The sequence below is a fragment of the Salmo salar genome, chromosome 14, assembly GCF_965601325.2.
Source record: "Salmo salar chromosome 14, fSalSal1, whole genome shotgun sequence".
Taxonomy (NCBI): domain Eukaryota; kingdom Metazoa; phylum Chordata; class Actinopteri; order Salmoniformes; family Salmonidae; genus Salmo; species Salmo salar.
In genome coordinates, this window is record NC_138304.1 from 51,180,825 (window position 1) to 51,201,861 (window position 21,037).

The window sequence follows — 21,037 nt, forward strand, 5'->3', positions numbered from 1 at the left end:
CTCTCTGGGTCTCCCTCTCTCTCTCTCTCTCTCTCTCTCTCTCTCTGGGTCTCCCTCTCTCTCTCTCTCTGGGTCTCCCTTTTGCTCTCCCTCTCTCTCTCTCTCTCTCTCTCTCTCTCTCTCTCTCTGGGTCTCCCTTTTGCTCTCGCTCTCCCTCTCTCTGGGTTTCCCTCTCTCTCTCTCTCTCTTTCTCTCTGGGTCTCCCTTTTGCTCTCTCTCTCTCTTTCTCGGTCTCCCTCTCTTTCTTTCTCTCTTTCTCTCTCCCCCTCTCTCTCTTCTCTGTTCAAGTTGTAGGTGATCCCTTGAAAATATAAAATCTGAATTGCAAAAATGGGATAACGTGAAGGGTGGAAATAGGAGAACCAAAAAGAGATACTGGTGAGCTTTTTGACTGTGTTTTCCTTTACCCAAAGTGACTCAAGGCAGCTCTGAAAAAGTTCTAGGCGACAGAAAGAAAGCAGTGACCATCCACAAAGGCTGGGTAACTCCACTATGTGTGGATGCTAGCAGGCTGGGTAACTCCACTATGTGTCCACTATGTGTGGATGCTGGCAGGCTGGGTAACTCCACTATGTGTCCACTATGTGTGGATGCTAGCAGGCTGGGTAACTCCACTATGTGTCCACTATATGTGGCTGCTGGCAGGCTGGGTAACTCCACTATGTGTCCACTATGTGTGGATGCTGACAGGCTGGGTAACTCCACTATGTGTGGATGCTGGCAGGCTGGGTAACTCCACTATGTGTCCACTATGTGTGGATGCTGGCAGGCTGGGTAACTCCACTATGTGTGGATGCTGGCAGGCTGGGTAACTCCACTATGTGTGGATGCTGGCAGGCTGGGTAACTCCACTATGTGTCCACTGGGTGTGGATGCTGGCAGGCTGGGTAACTCCACTATGTGTCCACTGTGTGTGGATGCTGGCAGGCTGGGTAACTCCACTATGTGTCCACTGTGTGTGGATGCTGGCAGGACAATGATAAAGAACTTTAAAAAAATCTAACAACCTATATAGACTACATCATGTCTGTTAGAAGGGCCATGCTGCCAGCTTCCAATAGGCCTGTGTGCTTCTTCTCCCCATCTACTGAACCAGAGGTGAATGGAAATATGTTATACTATGCAATACTCCCCTCTTTTAAATGAATAGGTTTTTAGTGTTACCTACCCAGCATCACAGCGTAGCCGGGCCTTGTGACTGGGGCTTGATTTGATGACGCTATCTAGCCGTCTGATTGGCTTTGGGACGCAATGACGTCTGGGGTAGCCTTCGTTAAAAACCAACGAGGGTCTCCAAATGTCATCTTTCCTTCAACTTCACTGAATATTAACACAGTTAGTTCAACATTAGATATCATATGTTAAGCTTCTCCCATCAGCTTTCAGTTCACATATTGTGACACAGCTTGTTATATATATATATAGTATATAAGTTATGAAGGAAGAGGCAGTGATATTTCATATATATTTTCATATTTGTGTAATTACTATTCTGTATCAAATGATATGTTGATGCTGGTTAACTAATCTCTTGGAGGACGACGACATTCATGCGTTACAGGGAACATGTTTTGCCAGAGGGCTTTGACGCACGCATGCACACACACACACACGCACGCGCACACATGCACGCGCGCGCACACACACACACACACACACACACACACACACACACACACACACACATACACACACACACACACACACACACACACACACACACACACACAGGTTTTTTTTCCCCAGAGGGCCCTCTCTCCACTAGCTGTCCCTATAAAAGGATTAAGCAGAGTGTCTATCAGTCAGTGGTGTCGTGTTGAAACTAAAATGTCCCCTCATCACATCAGCAGCCAGAAGACGCCTCTTCACTCAGTCACTCTCAGGGATGTGTCTCAATAAACGTTGATATACCTCTAAATAAATACTTATCTTCTATGTTGATATACCTCTAAATAAATACTTACCAACTATGTTGATATACCTCTAAATAAATACATATCTTCTATGTTGATATACCTCTAAATAAATAAATATCTACTATGTTGATATACCTCTTAATAAATACATATCTTCTATGTTGATATACCTCTAAATAAATACTTATCCACTATGTTGATATACCTCTAAATAAATACATATTTTCTACGTTGATATACCTCTAAATAAATACTTACCAACTATGTTGATATACCTCTAAATAAATACATATCTTCTATGTTGATATACCTCTAAATAAATACATACCAACTATGTTGATATACCTCTAAATAAATACATATCCACTATGTTGATATACCTCTAAATAAATACTTATCCAATATGTTGATATACCTCTAAATAAATACTTATCCACTATGTTGATATACCTCTAAATAAATACATATCTTCTATGTTGATATACCTCTAAATAAATACTTATCCACTAAATTGATATACCTCTAAATAAATACATACCAACTATGTTGATATACCTCTAAATAAATACATATCCACTATGTTGATATACCTCTAAATAAATACTTATCCAATATGTTGATATACCTCTAAATAAATACTTATCCACTATGTTGATATACCTCTAAATAAATACATATCTTCTATGTTGATATACCTCTAAATAAATACTTACCCACTATGTTGATATACCTCTAAATAAATACATATCTTCTATGTTGATATACCTCTAAATAAATACATATCTTCTAAGTTGATATACCTCTAAATAAATACATATCTTCTATGTTGATATACCTCTAAATAAATACTTATCCACTATGTTGATATACCTCTAAATAAATACTTATCCACTATGTTGATATACCTCTAAATAAATACTTATCCACTATGTTGATATACCTCTAAATAAATACTTATCCACTCTGTCTCTTTTGGAAGTGGATCATTTGGAACCCAATGATGTACCCTGTTTTTATCTCCTCCTCTTCGTCATCCTCCTCTTCCTCTCCTGTCATCACCTATGCCTTGGGCCAGAACCCACACAAATTGAGAACACTGATCTGGCTTGCATACATAAACTGTAGTATATATACGACCTGATTCGTTTTACAGAAAGTGAGAGTTTGTTTTCCTACTACTTTTTACCCCATAGCGCTAAATATCATCTCTACCCAGCTATGCATGCTTCTGAAAATCAGTTAAGTGATTTTCTACACTCCTTAAAATAAGCCTTCGATGTCTTTGATCCTCCCATCATACACACAGCACACACACACACACACACACACACACACACACACACACACACACACACACACACACACACACACACACACACACACACACACACACACACACACAGCTAGACAATAATTTCAGGAGCTGGTGTGTAAATGATGTGGCACATTTCAAGGCAGGCAGGCAGGCAGGCAGGCAGGCAGACAGACAGACAGACAGACAGACAGACAGACAGACAGACAGACAGACAGACAGACAGACAGACAGACAGACAGACAGACAGACAGACAGACAGACAGACAGACAGACAGACAGACAGACAGACAGACAGACAGACAGACAGACAGACAGACAGACACATACAGGTAACTGCCAAAATAATGGAAACACCAACAATAGAACGTTGGACAACGAGGAGACAGAACAGCTTCAATGCACCTTGTCATAGATTCTACAAGTGTCTGGACCTCTATTGGAGGGATGAGACACCATTCTTCCCTGAGAAATTCCATCATGTGGTGTGTTGTTGATGGTGGTACAAAACGCTGTCTCAGCCGCTGCTCCAGAATCTCCCATAAGTGTTCAATTTGATTGAGATCTGGTGACTGAGATGGCTCAATATTAAGAAATGCTATAGATGGAAAGAAAGCAGTGTAGAAACCTACCAAAAAACTATTAGGCAACAACAAATTCAATCCCTTTTAGACAACATCCTGGACAAAACATTTCAATGTAATAGTGAAGGTGTAAACTTGGCAGTAGAAAGCATAAACAGTATATTTTACCTCTCAGCTTCCCTATCAACATTTATTTTTTTAAGCAGACAACCTCAGAAACTCAAAACAATGACAAATGGTTTGATGAAGAATGCAAAAACCTAAAAAAGAAATTGAGAATCCTATCCAACCAAAAACATAGAGACACAGAAAACCTGAGCCTTCACTATGGTGAATCACTAAAACAATACAGAAATACACTACGGAAAAAGAATGAACAGCACATCAGAAATCAGCTCAATGTAATTGAAGAATCAATAGAATATAACCACAATCTGAGAGACAAGGCAAGAAGGGCCTTCTACTCCATCAAAAGGAACATACAATTTGACATCCCAATTAGGATCCGTTAAAAAATACTTGTAATCAGTTATAAAACCCATTGCCCTTTATGGTTGTGAGGTCTGGGGTCCGCTCACCAACCAAGAATTCACAAAATGGGACAAACACCAAATTGAGACTCTGCATACAGAATTCTGCAAAAACATCCTCTGTACAACGTGAAATACCAAATCATGCGTGCAGAACAGAATTAGGCCGATACCCGCTAATTATCAAAATCCAGAAAAAGAGCCATCTAATTCTACAACCACTTAAAAGGAGGTGATTCCCAAACCTTCCATAACAAAGCCATCACCTACAGAGAGATGAACCTGGAGAAGAGTCCCCCAAGCAAGCTGGTCCTGGGCCTCTGTTCACAAACACAAACACACCCCACAGAGCCCCAGGACAGCAACACAATTAGACACAACCAAATCATAAGAAATATAAAAGATAATTACTTGATACATCTAAAGAATTAACAAAAAACAGAGCAAACTAGAGTGCTATTTAACCCTAAACATAGAGTACACAGTGGCAGAATACCTGACCACCGTGACTGACCCAACATTAAGGAAAGCTTTGACTATGTACAGACTCAGTGAGCATAGCCTTGCTATTGAGAAAGGCCACTGAAGGCAGACCTGGCTCTCAAGAGAAGACAGGCTATGTGCACACTGCCCACAAAATGAGGTGGAAATGGAGCTGCACTTCCTAACCTCCTGCCAAATGTATGACCATATTAGAGACACATATTTCCCTCCACAAAGAATTCGAAAACAAACCCAATTTTGATAAACTCCCATATCTACTGGGTGAAATACCACAGTGTGCCATCATAGTTTGTAAGTAAGGGCTTGTAAGTAAGCATTTCATGGTAAGGTTGAATTCGGCGCATGTGACAAATAACATTTCATTTGAAATACACCCCATATGTATGTTTATTTATTTTCCCTTTTGTACTTTAACTGTTTGCACATTGTTACAACACTGTCTATATACATAATATGACATTTGAAATGTCTTTATTCCTTTGGAACTTTTGTGAGTGTAATGTTTAATGTTCATTTCTATTGTTTATTTCACTTTTGTTTATTATCTATTTCACCTGCTTTGGCAATGTTAACATATGTTTCCCATGCCATTAAAGACGTTTGAATTGAATTGAACTGAGAGAGAGATATATAGAAAGAGAGATGGAGACAGAGAGAGGAAGAGAGAGAGAGAGAGAGACAGAAAGGTGAGAGGGAAGAGAGGGGAGAGAGAGAAGGAGGGAGAGAGGGGAGAGAGAGAGGGGAGAGAGAGGGAAAGAGAGATGGAGACAGAGAGAAGAAGAGAGAGAGAGAGGGAGAGAGAGAGATAATATAGTCTTGGCCAAAAGTTTTGAGAATGACACAAATATTAATTTCCACAAAGTTTGCTGGCTCTGTTTGTGTGATGGCAATTTGCCTATACTCCAGAATGTTATGAAGAGTGATCAGATGAATTGCAATTAATTGCAAAGTCCCTCTTTGCCATGCAAATGAACTGAATCCCCAAAAAACATTTCCACTGCATTTCAGCCCTGCCACAAAAGGACCAGCTGACATCATGTCAGTGATTCTCTCGTTAGCACAGGTGTGAGTGTTGACGAGGACAAGGCTGGAGATCACTCTGTCATGCTGATTGACTTCGAATTACAGACTGGAAGCTTCAAAAGGAGGGCGGTGCTTGGAATCATTGTTCTTTCTCTGTCAACCATGGTTACCTGCAAGGAAACACGTGCCATCATCATTGCTTTGCACAAAAAAGGCTTCACAGGCAAGGATATTGCTGCCAGTAAGATTGCACCTAAATCAACCATTTATCGGATCATCAAGAACTTCAAGGAGAGCGGTTCAGTTGTTGTGAAGAAGGCTTCAGGGCGCCCAAGAAAATCCAGCAAGCGCCAGGACCGTCTCCTAAAGTTGATTCAGCTGTGGGATTGGGGCACCACCAGTACAGAGCTTGCTCAGGAATGGCAGCAGGCAGGTGTGAGTGCATGTGCACGCACAGTGAGGCGAAGACTTTTGGAGGATGGTCTGGTGTCAAGAAGGGCAGCTGAGATGCCACTTCTCTCCTGGAAAAACATCAGGGACAGACTGATATTCTGCAAAAGGTACAGGGATTGGACTGTTGAGGACTGGGGTAAAGTCCTTTTCTCTGATGAATCCCCTTTCCGATTGTTTGGGGCATCCGGAAAAAAAGCTTGTCCGGAGAAGACCAGGTGAGCGCTACCATCAGTCCTGTGTCATGCCAACAGGAAAGTATCCTGAGACCATTCATGTGTGGGGTTGCTTCTCATCCAAGGGAGTGGGCTCACTCACAATTGTGCATAAGAACACAGCCATGAATAAAGAATGGTACCAACACATCCTCCGAGAGCAACTTCTCCAAACCATCCAGGAACAGTTTGGTGACGAACAATCCCTTTTCCAGCATGATGGAGCACCTTGCCATAAGGCAAAAGTGATAAGTAAGTGGCTCGGGGAACAAAATATCAATATTTTGGGTCCATGGCCAGGAAACTCCCCAGACCTTAATCCCATTGAAAACTTGTGGTCAATCCTCAAGAGGCGGGCGGACAATCAAAAACCCACAAATTCTGACAAACTCCAAGCATTGATTATGCAAGAATGGGCTGCCATCAGTCAGGATGTGGCCCAGAAGTTATTTGACAGCATGCCAGGGCAGATTGCAGAGGTCTTGAAAAAGAAGTTTTGACTCTTTGCATTAACTTCATGTAATTGTCAATAAAAGCCTTTGACACTTATGAAATGCTTGTAATTGTACTTCAGTGTTCCATAGTAACATCTGACAAAAATATCTAAAGACACTGAAGCAGCAAACTTTGTGGAAATTAATATTTGTGTCATTCTCAAAACTTTTGGCCACGACTGTACGTTTATCCGAGGGAGAGGGGGACAAGTGAGAGAGATGTGGATGAAAGATCACAAGTAAGATACAGAAAGAGAGAAGGTGGAGAGAGAGGGACAGAGAGGGAAATAAAGGGAGAGAGAGGGAGAGAGAGAGTGAGAGAGAGAGAGAGAGAGAGAGAGAGACAGATTATGAGATTCAGAGGAGCAGCATGATTGAAATACTCCCCATGCCTATCAGCCCACAGCCTACCTATCACAGACAACCTATCACAGACAACCTGCCACAGACAGCCTATCACAGACAACCTATCACAGACAGCCTATCATCCCACATCAAAAATACATCTGATTTTCAGATCACAACCATAATTGGTGTGAGTCACACAGAGGGAGGTGGGCGGGGAGCAGGTGGGAGGAGGGAGGGGGGGAAGAGAGGCGGAGAGTTGGAACTCTATCGGCTGAGAGGAGCAGCCGGTGCAGAGGAACCTAATTGGTGTCAGCTCAGGTTGCCTCGGTGTGTGTGTGTGTGTGTGTGTGTGTGTGTGTGTGTGTGTGTGTGTGTGTGTGTGTGTGTGTGTGTGTGTGTGTGTGTGTGTGTGTGTGTGTGTGGGTGGGTGGTACGTGACAGACAGGAATACAGGTTCTACCCTGCAGGCCCCCCCAGACCCCTGTGGCCCACCTCTTAACAGCTTAAGCAATTGTTCTCAAACCACTTTTCTCCCCGCTTCCCTCTCTTTTTAATTTTTTTTTGGTGTGCAGGCGTTTGTAATGAGGAATTAGCTGCAATGATGTGATTTTGATGGTGAGTTAGACGAGCAATGGGATCTGGCGTTAGACTTGTTATACTGTACAGGCCCGTTTTTATCTATTTAACCATTTTATCTGATGTTAGTTCTCTGGAAGGTCAGGGGGGGGGGGGGGGGGGGGGGGGTCCGCTCCAACTTCACAGAGGATACAGTTTGGACTGTTATCATCTGCACTGCCTCAAAATCTCACAGTATTCATACCTTTCATAATATAGTGTTTTATATATATATATATATATATATATATATATATATATATATATAATATTATATATATATTAGTATAATTAAGTTATAATAAAAGGGTTAATTTTGAATTAAATAGCTTATACTTTTAAGTTAATTATTAATTATTTCAATTATTAAATTGTAAATTCAGTTTACTTCATGAATTTACTGTGTTCAATTCGAATTGACCCCACCCTTGGTAAAATAACAATGAACTAACATGAGGGTCTGTGTCTGGACAAGATCAAACACCTAACAAACAGATCATTAATGGTCTGGTCCCCATCTGTTGTCTGATGCTGTTTGTTATTGTTTTGTTTCCCATCCCTCCATGACCATGTCACACACCACACCACCACACCACCACACCACCATACCACACCACCCACACCACACCACTACACCACACCACAACACACCCATACCACACCACACACCACCACACCACCACACACCCATACCACACCACAACACAACACCACACCACAACACACCCATACCACACCACACACCACACCACTACACCACACCACAACACACCACACAACACCACACAACACCACACCACACCACAACACACCCATACCACACCACACACCACCACACCACCATAACACCATACCACCACACCACTACACCACACCACACCACCATACCACCACACACCACCACACCACACCACCATACCACCATACCACACCACACCACCATGCCACACACCACATCACACCACACCACCACACCACCATACCACACCACCATACCACACCACACCACACCACACCACCATTCCACACCACCACACCACCATACCACACCACACCACCACGCCACACCACACCACACCGCCATACCACACCACCACACCGCCACACCACACCACCAAACCACACCACACCACCACACTGCCATACCACACCACCACACCACACCGCCACACCACACCACCAAACCACACCACCACACCACCATACCACACCACACCATACCACACCACCACTCCACCAAACCACCACACCACACTACACCACCATACAACACCACCACACCACCACACCATACCACCCCAACATACCATACCACACCACGACACGACACCACACCACCATACCACACCACCACACCACCACACCACACCACACCACACCACCACACCACACCACCATACCACACCACCACACCACTACACCACACCACAACACACCCATACCACACCACACACCACACAACACCACACCACCACACACCCATACCACACCACAACACAACACCACACCACAACCCACCCATACCACACACCACACCACTACACCACACCACAACACACCACACACCACACAACACCACACCACCACACAACACCACACCACACCACCAAACCACACCACACCACACCACCACCAAACCACACCACACCACCATACCACACCACCATACCACACCACCACACACACCAAACCACACCACACACCACACCACACACACACACACACCAAACCACACCACACCACATCACACCCTGTCAGAAGTAGTGGTCCCAGTGTGTGGTAACCGGGATGCATCTGCTCTACGGAACATTATCATTGGCCACTGTTCCCTCTACGCTGTTTAGAGTGTCACGCAGCTCCCAGGACTGTTCTGTAGAAATATAATCTCCCAGGACTCTCCTGTAGAAATATAATCTCCCAGGGCTCTCCTGTAGAAATATCATCTCCCAGGACTCTCCTGTAGAAATATCAGCTCCCAGGACTCTCCTGCAGAAATATCAGCTCCCAGGACTCTCCTGTAGAAATATCAGCTCCCAGGACTCTCCTGTAGAAATATCAGCTCCCAGGACTCTCCTGTAGAAATATCATCTCCCAGGGCTCTAATCAGCTGCCAGGACTCTTATCAGCTCCCAGGACTCTCCTGTAGAAATATCATCTCCCAGGGCTCTCCTGTAGAAATATCAGCTCCCAGGACTCTCCTGTAGAAATATCAGCTCCCAGGACTCTCCTCCTATTTCCACTCAGCGCTACAACAAGCACTGCAGCAGTAATGAATGAGGAGGAAAGTGTAGCTATAGGCTTGGGTTGTTGTTATTATTAGCGGCTTGGGTCTTTTTTAATATCGAGGAATATTTCACTTTCTCTGAATATGTACATGAGGCTCGAGTTTTGCCATCAGCTGGAAGACGGTGTCCCTATTTGGTCAGTGTCAGTGGAGGAAAGGGAGAGTGGAGGGATGTTGAGAGACGGACCCCTCAGTCTGCTGTTCTTATCCCTCCGCTGAGACTGACCATCAGATGCAGACACCATCAGCCCATTAAAATAAAAATAAAAAGGAAATTATTTAAATGTATGTTCACACAGCTGTGCCTCACAATTAATACATCAATGGATATATTACCGATCATATAGTCTTCCTCAAATTTTGAAATAATATTTTTTTGAAATGGCCCAAACAACAATGCATTGGCAGGGCAATTCAAGCAAAGCCAGTATGCGTTGATAATGCATTTCGGGCCAATAACTTACTGCACAAACCTAATGGCTACAGAACTGTTTTTAATTGGTTAATGTTGCATAGGTTTCCATTTTTTAAGTTATGTTAAAAAAAAATCTGAGCGGTAGATCTCGGCTTGCATTTTGACTCAAAGTGATCACTGTTCTAGAGTTTTCCCTGCTAGTTAACACTATCAACGTTTACCCTTTACTGTGGCAATTGTAATCGAATTTACATTTTTACATTTTAGTCATTTAGCAGACGCTCTTATCCAGAGCGACTTACAGTAGTGAATGCATACATTTCATACAATTTCATACATTTTATTTTTTCTGTGCGGGCCCCCCGTGGGAATCAAACCCACAACCCTGGCGTTGCAAACACCATGCTCTACCAACTGAGCTACTGGAAGGCCCGAATCAACGCAATATTAGCCACTTTCAATTCAACATACAGAAACAAAACTAACCATGCAACAGATTTTGTTGTAGGCAGAATGCATCCGAGTAGGATTCTATTGTAATGACATGCACTCTACACAGACCGGTGCAGAATAACCAATCAGAGCTGCAGTAGGACTATATGCAAATAGATCATTGCCATATATGGATCTGTGCCATTTACTTTGAACTGGACTGTGTTTACAGCATGAGCGGTCGTGAATAGATGCTCTTGTTTTGAGGTCAAAGCGAGAGCTGCATGTAGCCACATGTTGCTAGTTAGTGAGTTATTAGCCAAGTTTTAGATAATTTGTAGACAGCAATAGGGGAGTGATTGCTTCCTACAGCAGCACAAAACGTACATCTTTGGAAAGAGAGTCAGGTAAAAAGCTTTTTTTTGTCTTAAAGGGACAGTGTTGTATTTGAAACAGGCTTGAATAAGCTAAATAGCCAATAGGCAGAGGGTAGCATCATTTGTCTGATTCTCTGTAATAACGGTATGGGAATAATAATGAATTTTATTTTGTGAAGTGGTTTCTTGCATCAAACAACACAGCAACATGTTCAGTCACCTCCTTGTCTGAAGGACAAGTGGATCAACAGGGTAATGTCAAACCCTTCATGCTTTTTTCAAAAGTTTCATGGAATGTAGGCTGACATTGAACACAACACATTGGATGCTACCGTAGGCTGAATGATAGAACAGCTATTTCCCATGTTACAATTTTATGGGATTCATTTTCACCATTGTTTTTGATGGTAGGCCACTCTGGTAGGCCTACATTATGATCTAATAGCCAAAGTAGCCTACTTGGCCACTGTTAAAACTGTAACTTAAAGCAGGTACAGCCTCAGTGTTCACAGTAAAACTGTAACTTAAAGCGGGTACAGCCTCAGTGTTCACAGTAAAACTGTAACTTAAAGCAGGTACAGCCTCAGTGTTCACAGTAAACGTGTGCTGGAAGTTGCAGAGAATTTTCACAACGTTCAAGTTTGCGCTCAGCAGACCTGAAATTGCTCAGTGACCAAAAACATGAGAGGGTACATTGATCATGACAGCAGCAATTACACAGGAATCATCACAGAATCACAAATATGACAGAAATGATCAGCGGCCAAATTTGACCACTCTCTAGGTCAAATATTATACAGTACCTTGGTGGATCTGAAATGTATGTTTGAAGGTTTTCAAGAAACACAAGTTTTTACCAAAACAAATTATTCCTGTTATTGTGCTCTCTCAAAATTCATATGAGATGAATCGAGGCCTTTCACTGCGTAACCATGTTGAATAATGATTGTTGACCACAAGTGTATTTTCTTTATACCTTTATTTAACTAGGCAAGTCAGTTAAGAACAAATTTATATTTACAATGGCGGCCTTGTTCAGGGGCAGAACGACATCTTTTTACCTTGTCAGCTCAGGGATTCAATCTTGCAACCTTTCGTTTACTAGTCCAACGCACTAACTACTAGACTACCCTGCCTCCCCAAGGTTTTTCTGTTTTTACGTCGATCCTACTTCAACTCTGCCCACACAGCAGAGACTCACTTCAAGCAAGACAATATTTTAGACTAGTACAACAGTTGTTACCAAAATGTATTTTTTATTTTTATTGTGCTCATGTGAGAGAGACCATGGTCAATATGTTTGTATCGCATATTTCTACATGACAAAAGTCTCTCCTCAGCTCATCCTCGGGCTCTTTATCCAGCCTTAGGAAAGAGACATTAATGATAACCACTCTCCACATGAATGATAACCAGTCTCCACATGAATGATAACCAGTCTCCACATGAATGATAACCAGTCTCCACATTAATGATAACCAGTCTCCACATTAATGATAACCAGTCTCCACATTAATGATAACCAGTCTCCACATTAATGATAACCAGTCTCCACATTAGTGATAACCAGTATCCATATTAATGATAACCAGTCTCCACATTAGTGATAACCAGTCAAATAAAGACATATATTCTCATTGGTCTGCTTTAAAGAGGAAATATGCAGTTCGACTTATAAATCAACGATATATATATATATATACTCTATATATTCCCATTGATTCTTGAAGAATATGACGTATTGTAAAAACACAGGAGAGATGGTTTTCCATCCTCAGACCTTGACTGGCTACCACCTCTGACTGTCCCTCTCTAATAGAAAATAGAAGAAACCCTGCATGCCGTGATGACACAGCCCTCAACTCATTTTCCTCTATAGCACTATTTCCCCTTTTATGCCCTCTTTTTCCTCTTTACTTGTTCATTATTCAAACTCTCAGAGGTCACCATCTCTTTTCATTTCCTCTCAGTGGAGGCCTCTGTGTTTCGTTCAAACACTCCCCAGCCCCCCCCCCCGAGCCTCACAGATATCCCTCTGTCTGGAATGACCTCCTTAGCAGGGAAAGTGTCTGTCTTGTAGACGGCAGCGTTAGTATGTTAACTATCACACCTGTTAGTATGTTAACTATCACACCTGTTAGTATGTTAACTATCACACCTGTTAGTACGTTAACTATCACACCTGTTAGTAAGTTAACTATCACACCTGTTAGTAAGTTAACTATCACACCTGTTAGTGTGTTAACTATCACACCTGTTAGTATGTTAACTATCACACCTGTTAGTATGTCAACTATCACACCTGTTAGTATGTTAACTATCACACCTGTTAGTATGTTAACTATCACACCTGTTAGTATGTTAACTATCACACCTGTTAGTGTGTTAACTATCACACCTGTTAGTGTGTTAACTATCACACCTGTTAGTATGTTAACTATCACACCTGTTAGTGTGTTAACTATCACACCTGTTAGTATGTTAACTATCACACCTGTTAGTATGTTAACTATCACACCTGTTAATGTGTTAACTATCACACCTGTTAGTATGTTAACTATCACACCTGTTAGTGTGTTAACTATCACACCTGTTAGTGTGTTAACTATCACACCTGTTAGTGTGTTAACTATCACACCTGTTAGTATGTTAACTATCACACCTGTTAGTATGTTAACTATCACACCTGTTAGTATGTTAACTATCACACCTGTTAGTATGTTAACTATCACACCTGTTAGTATGTTAACTATCACACCTGTTAGTGTGTTAACTATCACACCTGTTAGTGTGTTAACTATCACACCTGTTAGCTATGTCTATTGTGTTACCAGCTGTGTGTGTGTGTGTGTGAGAGAGAGAGAGAGAGAGAGAGAGAGAGAGAGGGTGGGGGTGGCGAGAGTGAGAGAAAGAGAAATGTAGAATAAAGAACCTTGATTGGAAAGGCTTCTCTGACATTTATTTAAAAGGGTGTGTTGAAAACTACCACTCAGCAGCTAATTACCACCGTGATAGAACAGAGAAATAGAAAAGTGATTGATTAAAAGTTAAATCAAGACTGTATTGCCATTGTCATGCACTTATTTTTAAGTTAATTACAGTCACATACAAACTGAAAAAGCTAATTGGCTAATTCATCTGTGTGGGGGGTCGTTCTACAAAGTTATATGGAATTGTTTTAAGAAGGTCATACCAAGGATCATTTAGCTGTTTGATTTAGAATTTTAATATATATTGAAGGAAAAATAATAAAATAATAATACTAATATTTGATGGGAATGTGGATTTGGCCTTACTGCTATTAACCCATACAAAAGCATTTAATAACAGATTCACTACATGTAACAACAACAGATAGAACCCCCCAAAACAATCTAAAGGAAGTTTGTTCTAAAGTACAGTGGTTCTTCTTTTAAAAGTCACCTTGTAATCTCACCAGGCGCCATGTTGGAAGAACTAAGTCGGTCTATTGGAAGTCCTCCAATCGTTCACATGGCCGGCTGCATTTTGCTACAACTGGAAACTTCCGGAAGATTGCCCTTTATTTCGTTTTTTTAAGGACCCAGAAAATGGAGGCGGTGAGAAAACAATTAATTATTAGCTAGTTAGCTTGCTACAGAAACTTAGTGTGCAGGCTACCTCAGATGAGCTGCTAACGTAATGTTCGCTAGTTAGCTAACTGTATACTGTATAGCTAGCTAAGTGAATTAAATATCACCAGCTTGCTAACTTCATATTAGCTAGTTAGCTAGCTATCTTGATGTATTTATCATTGAAACTCGAAATGCATTCGAAGCTATGTACCTATCGAACAGCCATGGAAGAGGGTGAAAGGATTAGCTAGCACTTCCAGCTGTCAGAGAAGGGAGAGTAGGCTACTCTAGATAGGCCAGGTACCTTTCTAGGAGAACATTATGAAAATATTTGACAGTTCCAGTCCCTAGCGAGAAAAACTGAGGACAGAGACATTCTTCCCGCCAAAACTCCATCATCCAAAAGTGGGGAATTAAACAATATTTCTGTAATTCAAACAGTTGGAATGGTCCGTGGGTACTTAAAAAAAATAACTATTATGTCAGATCTGTTTTGGGATAACAGTATAACAACATAACTGTATCCCTGAATCTATATATTTCCCAGTTGTCAGGGTCACATCCAAATGTTGTGGAACTTATATGATTAAATATGATACTATTTGTGAGAAGATGTAATGTGAATTTAGCCTTCTAAATGAGAGAATAATTTTTTATATGAAGTCTTAACCAGTCAGTAACCACACCCACATAAAGCACAGACATTATGACAAAAAGAGGGAACGCCCCTTTTTCCATGAGTGCATAAATAGGACTCGTGACAAAATTTACATTAGGCCAACGAGACCGACTGCGTGAGCTAAAAGGTACGGACGGAATGGCTCTGAAACTCTGAAACTTTCAACAGAGAAGAAGAAAATCTCTACAAGACCATTCAGGCGGGCAGTGTGAACCGGACATCATGAATAGTTAGACTCTATAGACCAGCTACGTGCAGCACCAGCTGAATACGTTACAAATGGTTAAGACATCTACAAAACTAAAGACTACACATTCACAGTCTGCGGGTGTACATGTAAAATAGTCTAGGAAAACTTGACCGAAGACGAGAGACCAAAAAAAAAACGATTTCCTCTCACCACTCTATTCTAAGGAACAGAGCCGCTGAACAAGCAACGACTACAAAGGACATGGAGACTTCTGGTGGACAACCAGAGACTTACACAGCCAGAGACTTTCTGTCGACTGATTCTGCAGAAAATGGACTGGCGATTTCAACAGAGAGACAACAAAGGCATACAATCAAAAATATGTATTTTGCAATTATTTTCTAATGAACGGCCGTTCATGTGCAAAGTATTAGCATTTCCATGAGCGTAGTTGTGTGTACAATAGTGAAGTCCTTTGTCTTTTCTCCCGCTCTTTCTTACATGCCCCTCTCTTTTCATTTTGTGTAACAAGCCGTCATATCGGTTAAAACCTGTTAGGGACAGACGTTCCGCTAGCGGAAGGCCTCACCAATATCCAATGGTATAGAGTGGCGCGAATTACAAATACCTCAAAAATGCAAAAACTTCAATTTTTCAAACATATGACTATTTTACACCATTTTAAAGACAAGACTCTCCTTTATCTAACCACATTGTCCGATTTCAAAAAGGCATTACAACGAAAGCAAAACATTAGATTATGTCAGGAGAGTACCCTCCCAAAAATAATCACACAGCCATTTTCAAAGCAAGCATATATGTCACAAAAACCAAAACCACACCTAAATGCAGCACTAACCTTTGATGATCTTCATCAGATGACACTCCTAGGACATTATGTTATACAATACATGCATGTTTTGTTCAATCAAGTTCATATTTATATCAAAAACCAGTTTTTTACATTAGCATGTGATTTTCAGAACTAGCATACCCACCGCAAACTTCCGGTGAATTTACTAAATTACTCACGATAAACGTTCACAAAAAACATAACAATTATTTTAAGAATTATAGATACAGAACTCCTTTATGCAATCGCGGTCTCAGATTTTAAAATAGCTTTTCGGCGAAAGCACATTTTGCAATATTCTGAGTACATAGCCCGGCCATCACGGCTAGCTAATTTGACACCCACCAAGTTTGGCCCTCACCAAACTCAGATTTACTATAAGAAAAATTGGATTACCTTTACTGTTCTTCGTCAGAATGCACTCCCAGGACTTCTACTTCAACAACAAATGTTGTTTTGGTTCGAAATAATCCATAGTTATATCCAAATAGCTCCGTTTTGTTCATGCGTTCAAGTCACTATCCGAAGGGTGACGCGCCGGCGCATTTCGTGACAACAAATTTCAAAATATTCCACTATCGTACTTCGAAGCATGTCAAACGCTGTTTAAAATACATTTTTATGCTATTTTTCTCATAAAATAGCGATAATATTCCAACCGGGCGACGTTGTGTTCATTCAAACACTGAAAGAAAAAAATTTAGTCGTCTCGTGCACGCGCGCCTCAGTGTCATTGTTCTCAGAAGGACCACTCACAAAAAACCCTGCTGTTTTTCGCCCAGAGACTGGAGAGCTCTCATTCCACTTTCTGGCGCCTTCCTAGAGCCAATGGAAGCCTTAGAAAATGTCACGTTACAGCAGAGATGCTGTATTTTTGATAGAGATGCCCTAGAAGGAGAACAAATTGTCGGACAGGGCACTTCCTGTATAGAATCTTCTCAGGTTTTGGCCTGCCATATGAGTTCTGTTATACTCACAGACACCATTCAAACAGTTTTAGAAACTTTTGAGTGTTTTCTATCCAAATCTATTAATTATATGCATATTCTAGTTTCTGGGCAGGAGTAGTAACCAGATTAAATCGGGTACGTTTTTTATCCGGCCGTGAAAATACTGCCCCCTATCCCAAACAGGTTAAGTCCACTAGGGACCTTTCATTGCATTATGTAGTAATCAATGCGTAAGCTATTCTGTTTGTGTATATGTAATTCTGTGTGATTATTTAGTTATTTAGTAATTTAATAATGAAAACAATTTTATATCGCTGATTCATAATTTGTGGTAGGGATCATGCACATATCCAAGGATTTTGCGACATTCAGAATGAGACTGATACAGTAGAAGTTAACAATTAATTAATGACTGATTGATGACTGAAACGTAAGAGAACCTTATATATTTTAGAGTTAATTCAGAAAATGGTAACTCATTAAATAAACTTTTTCCATGGTGCCCCAAGATTGCTAATGAGTTACAGGATTAATTTAATCATTGTAATCATTTAACATAGTTTATCGATTTGATAAAACAGTCGTTATAACATGAATGATAGTAAAGACACAACAGTCCTGTTGAAAAACAAAATATAGTCCTACTAAGGGCAAACCAGATAAGATGGCGTTTCTCTGCAGAATGCTGTGGTAGCCATGCTGGTTAAGTGTGCCTTGAATTCTAAATCAATCACAGACAGTGCCACCAGCAGAGCACCTTCACACCTCCTCCTCCATGCTTCACAGTGGAAACCACACATGCGGAGATCATCTGTTCACCTACTCTGCGTCTCACAAAGACACGGTGGTTGGAACCAAACATCTCAAATTTGGACTCACCAGACCAAAGGACAGATTTCCACCAGTCTAATGTCCATTGCTTGTGTTTCTTGGCCAAAGCAAGTCTCTTCTTATTATTGGTGTCCTTTAGTAGTGGTTTCTTTGCTGAAATTCGACAGTGAAGGCTTGATTCGTGCAGTGTACTCTAAACAGTTTATGTTGAGATGTCTGTTACTTGAACTCTGTGAAGGATTTATTTGGGCTGCAATCTGAGGCTGGTAACTCTAATGAACTTATCCTCTGCAGCAGAGGTAACTCTGGGTCTTCCTTTCCTGTGGCGGTCCTCGTGAAAGCCAGTTTCATTATTGCGCTTGATAGTTTTTGCAACTGCACTTGAAGAAACTTTCAAAGTTCTTAACATTTTCCGGATTGACTGACCTTCATGTCTTAAAGTAATGATGGACTGTTTCTCTTTGCTTATTTGAGCTGTTCTTGCCATAATATGGACTTGGTCTTTTACCAAATAGGGATATCTTCTGTATACCACGCCTACCTTGTCACAACACAACTCAAATGCGTTAAGAAGGAAAGAAATTCAAAAAATTTACTTTTAACAAGTCACACATGTTAATTGAAATGCATTCCAGGTGACTACCTCATGAAGCTGGTTGAGAGAATGCCAAGGGTGTGCAAAGCTGTCATCTTGTTGTAGGGAGGCTACTTTGAAGTACAGTATCTCAAATATTAAATATATTTTGATTTATTTTAGAACTTTTTTGGTTACTACATGATTCCATGTGTGTTATTTCATAGTTTTGATGTCTTCACTATTATTCTACAATGTAGAAAATATTAAAAATAAAGGAAAACCCTTGAATGAGTAGGTGTGTCCAAACTTTTGACTGGTACTGTACGTGTTCGTGAGAGTCTCACCTTTCATATTAGTCTGTTGCCCAAACTGTTTGGACAAGATATCCCTACGTTAACCTGACAGATTTTTATGGGGATTGTTTTATTATGCTAATTAGATTGCCGCGGCGGAGCACACATCGACCTAAGGGAGTTAAGCTAGAAACGTCAATCAATCTTTAAAACGTGCACTGGAATATTGTGTTCTTATACAACTTTTTCGATATATATTTGATACTTTTTCAACTATTAAACTTTTTGTCCTCCTCCCAATTTCATGGGATTTCCTCAACATTCTATAGGTCCCGTTGTGACATCATCACTTCCAACAGTTACGTTCACTGTAATTGCAACAATGTAACTTCGACAGAATCCCGTGTCTGAAAACACAAATAAACAACATCTAATTCTGAGCCTATGGTCTAAGCTACAACACAGTGAGGTCAGGCCATATGCTGCGAGCTAAAGCCAACAACCAATCAACCATAAAGATGAATGTAAACGGAATGGTAATTTGACTTTAGGATTTTCTCATATATCTAATATATTCCAGGTTTGTCCGGAAAATGTGTGTTGGAAAGGTTATCTGGGAATATAAAGTGAACGGTGTATAAATATAGTTGATTAAATTACATAAGCCTATGTTAACTACTAGTGCCTCCCTCTACCTCTAATGGCCTTTTCCCAGATGTCTGTCGTTATTAATAGCTGCTGAATGTATAAAATACTAGCTGTGTGTACAAAACATTAGGAACACCTTCCTAATACTGAGCTACAATCACAGTGGTCTAGTCCCCCCCAATGTTGAAGTGGAACCACAGGGGTCTAGTCCCCCCCAATGTTGAAGTGGAACCACAGTGGTCTAGTCCCCCCAATGCTGAAGTGGAACCACAGTGGTCTAGTCCTCTCAATGTTGAAGTGGAACCACAGTGGTCTAGTCCCCCCAATGTCGAAGTGGAACCACAGTGGTCTAGTCCCCCCAATGTCGAAGTGGAACCACAGTGGTCTAGTCCCCCCAATGTTGAAGTGGAACCACAGTGGTCTAGTCCCCCCAATGTCGAAGTGGAACCACAGTGGTCTAGTCCCCCCAATGTTGAAGTGGAACCACAGTGGTCTAGTCCCCCCAATGTCGAAGTGGAACCACAGTGGTCTAGTCCCCCCAATGTTGAAGTGGAACCACAGTGGTCTAGTCCCCCCAATGTTGAAGTGGAACCACAGTGGTCTAGTCCCCCCAATGTCGAAGTGGAACCACAGTGATCTAGTCCCCCCAATGTTGAAGTGGAACCACAGTGGTCTAGTCCCCCCAATGTTGAAGTGGAACCACAGTGGTCTAGTCCCCCCAATGTTGAAGTGGAATCACAGTGGTCTAGTCCCCCCAATGTTGAAGTGGAACCACAGTGGTCTAGTCCCCCCAATGTTGAAGTGGAACCACAGTGGTCTAGTCCCCCCAATGTTGAAGTGGAACCACAGAGGTCTAGTCCCCCCAATGTTGAAGTGGAACCACAGTGGTCTAGTCCCCCCAATGTTGAAGTGGAACCACAGTGG

The 21,037-nt window shown here is 41.4% G+C and overlaps 1 protein-coding gene across 5 annotated transcripts in view; it reads left to right on the forward strand.

Moving 5' to 3' along the window:
• The window catches only part of LOC106595545 (receptor-type tyrosine-protein phosphatase mu), a 716,546-nt gene that overhangs the window by 441,529 nt on the left and 253,980 nt on the right, over positions 1 to 21,037 (forward strand). The window lies entirely within an intron of this gene.